Genomic DNA, 3,897 nt, shown 5'->3' on the forward strand with positions numbered 1-3,897 from the left:
GTGCTGTTTCATTCAGACGCTGTCGCGTCGACAGACCTGGTTTTCACCTGAGGACGGCTGCTTGCGTTGTGGCCGAAACGTCGTGAGAATTATTTGTATTATGTTTTATTTTTATTATTTTATTACTTCCCTTCTACGTAGCTCTAATGAAGTTAACACAAGATACCACAATTTTCATAACAGAGTCCCACTTCAGTGATTTACTACACAGCGCTTGTTGGTGGATGAGGCAGTGTATGGCTATTGGATGAAAATGGTTATGTTTGTCCATCTCTTGGTTAATGCGAGCAATTACTCCTTTCTTAGACCCCAACATGCTAGGAGCACCATCAGTTGTCACACTGGCTAGTTTAGCCCAGTTCAGCTCCAAACCATTCACAGTTTGGCAAACCTTTTCATAGATATCCTCTCCTGTAGTTGTCCCTTTGATGCTTTGCAGTGCAGCAAGCTCTTCTGTGACTTCGAAATAGTCATTCGTCCCACGAATAAAAATTAGAAGTTGTGCAGAATCACGAACATCATTGCTTTCGTCGAGTGCCAAGGAAAAATAGTAAAGTTTTTTTGTGGAGTTTTGCAAATGCTGATGCAAATTGTCTCCCATTTCTTCAATTCTCCGTGTAATTGTAGGTCCTGAAAGACTCACTGTACTAAATAAATCGGCCTTCTCTGGACACATCTCTTTGGCAACAGAAAGAAGGCATTCTTTAACAAATTCTCCCTCCACGAATGGTCTGCCAGTGCACGCTATTAACTTGGTAACTTGAAAACTTGCTCGCAGTGATGAAATATTTAGCTGCTTCTGCTTCACAAAAGTATTTTGCTGAGTTGTTAATGTATTTTTCAGTTTTAATATTTTATCTTTTCTCACTTCTCCGACCAAACAATCATATTTATCTTCATGTTGAGTTTCATAGTGTCGACGTAAATTGTATTCTTTGAACACAGACACTATATTCTGGCATATCAGACACACAGCTCTTTCCTTGTACTGCATGAAAAAGTAATCATAAGTCCACTGTTCTTTGAATATCCTACACTCCGAGTCAATTTTTCTCTTTCTTGACATCATTGTTTCCTAGGGAGTCAAAATTGCTATTAGTAAAATACCAATATATATACAGCGTTACAAAAACAATATACCAGCAATAACTTTGCCCACACAGAGACATACAGACTGCACTGCCCATCAATGCAGTCTGATTGGGGGAACTCCGCTTTTACCCCAGGCTCACACTGGTGCGGGTGCCATTAAAAAGTTAATTATACCTGCAGTTTTGTTCACAGTGCAGCCGGCCCCTCCCACATGCCCTGGCTTCCTCTGAGTCCTGGGAGGTGGAGTAGTAGTCCGGCTGCGCTGTTCAGTACCTCCCACCGCCTGAAGCTTGATTGCGGCCGGACTACAATTCCCATGATCCAGCGCTTCAGCCGGCCAGCCAATCGGCGGCGGCCGCCCCCTCTCCCTCTTCCACCAATGACCGTCCTTCTCATGTAGAAAATAAGTAACAGACAGGCAGCGGCGGCAAAAACACCCGGCGGGCCGGATAAATGTCCCCGGCGGGCCGCATGTGGCCTGCGGGCCGTAGTTTGAGGACCCCTGAACTACACCAATCGACGGGCCGCCAGGCAATCATTGCACCTCCTCGCTCCACACACCCACACTGCTGACGGTGGAGGTTGACAAGAAAAAAGTATAACCCGTAAAAACAAAGTTTTTCACTATAAATCCTTTATATGTGTGGCAGCGAACTTAATATAAAGGATTTAAAAATATATTCGCCTGTGGAGGACGCGGGGATCGATCCCACGACCTTTGGCATGGGAAGCGAGGGCGCTACCAACTGCGCTACTCCGCCACGGCCTGTGGAGGGGTTACGCTCTGGGCTCTTACACTCTGACGTTCAGCCAAAGCCATGAATGCGTTCTATTTGAATATATGTAAAATAAAAAAAATTTGCCTAAAAAGTGTAAAATTTTGGGAATTTTTTTTCACGAACAATAATTGTCTGGCACAACGAGTCTGTGTGGAAAATGTCAGCTCGATTGGATCACGGGAAGTGGGTTAAAAAACGACCGAAAGATTTGCACGGTCCTAAGCAAGCAAGCAAGCACGCGAACTTAATATAAAGGATTTAAAAACACAAATCAAGTCATGCCCCAAAGTGGTTGATGACATCTTTCCAATGCTTGCGGAGTTTATAACCATCCTCGTGGTTGAAATTGTCTGTATATATGGACGGCTTCATGAACGAATCTTTGTTGATAGCCAGTAGGCTTGAAAATTACCATCGAATTAGAAAAATCAATTTCGTGCGAGCCAGCCGCATTCAAATAATGATCAGCCATGGCAGAAGTATTGGTCCTACCGTGTTTCAAATATGCCTTGTGATCACGAACACGGTCCGAGAGATGTTTGTAGACGCCGGGATATTGCATGTCAGGAATCGTGCCCTTCACAGATGGGATCAGATCACGAATTTTATGTACTGTGTTAAATCGGACCTGGATCTTGTGTATATGATTTTGGAAATCTTTATGGTTACCCCTGCTATGTATGGCAAGGTGATGGTTTTGATTGGATCCTCAGATGACTCCTTCCTCACGGTTGGGGTGATGGCTTTGCGGATTGTGTAGTCAGAATATCCATTCGCCTTGATAACTTGGCGTACGTGTTTGAGTTCACTGGTTAGGTGTTCATGGTCGGGCACACATTGAGCTCTATGGTGTAGCGTTCAACTGTGTCAACCTCCAACAACCTCTGGTGCCGACTGCGTTTTGTATGTTAAACTTCTTTCTCACAGTACGTAGAAAACCGTGCTAATCGCAGCTTAACGAATGTGGATTTGTAAACATAATTGGACCTTTTGCTTAAGGTCAGTGGAGGTGAACACTGACCTAGTGATCACTTGATAAAACAGTTAACTTTCCTTTTACTTTCATTACACTATGTAACACGATTTTTTTTCCTGGGTAGTGTTATTTTCTAATTACTTATGCCTCAAAAGTATAGAAAATGGCTATTCCCCACAAACTTGGCTCGTGACCAGGACTTGCGAAGGAATGACACAAATGCACACCACGTTTTCTCATTGAAAATAGGTACATTTCTAAATATCACTGTCCTGGTCACAAAAGCAAAGTTTGTGGGGAATAACAAGCAATTTCCGTACTTTTGAGGCATAAGCAATTAGGAAATAAAACTACCCAGGAACAATTTTATTGTTACACAGTGTTATTACTGGAGTGGATGATTAACTTTGCTTTTGTGTCCTGGTCACAAAAGCAATGTTTGTGGGGAATAATAGCCATTTGTGTACGTTTGAGGCATAAGCAATTAGAAAGTACTACCTGGGAACAAAAAAATAACACTAACAAAAAAAACGTTTGTTAGTGTTATTATTCCATGAATGCAAAGTAGGAATCATGCAAGTGAACTCGTACTCTAAGAAAATAGCATGACCACCGTCTTTAAAAAAAAATCTCCAAAATTGTGCACAAAGTAAAGCGGACATCTTTGATGCGGGAGAAATTGAATTGACGATTCAATGAATGTATTACGTTGTGATGTCCAGTCGTGGTTCTGTACATTTAAATTGAAAGCGGCACAAAAGTACCGTTCCAAAACAGAATCAAAATCACGCCGGCTACCCACATGTTTTTTCATTCTCGGTGTGAAATAAGCATCTCATTTGACTTATATCGTGAAATAAATTACAAGTAATCTTACGGAAGATAAGTTTGTATTACAATAGTACAGATCAATATTTGTGAATAACTTCTGAAATGCTAATAAATTACACATCTTTTACTATGATGCATAATTTATGCAATCGTCAGTCAATTCATACTGACTTAATTTCAAATCAAATTAAGGACTGGAGTTCACTAATTGACACGAGG

Source organism: Lampetra planeri, chromosome 1 (genome assembly GCF_965212315.1).
Source record: "Lampetra planeri chromosome 1, kcLamPlan1.2.h2, whole genome shotgun sequence".
NCBI classification, from domain to species: domain Eukaryota; kingdom Metazoa; phylum Chordata; class Hyperoartia; order Petromyzontiformes; family Petromyzontidae; genus Lampetra; species Lampetra planeri.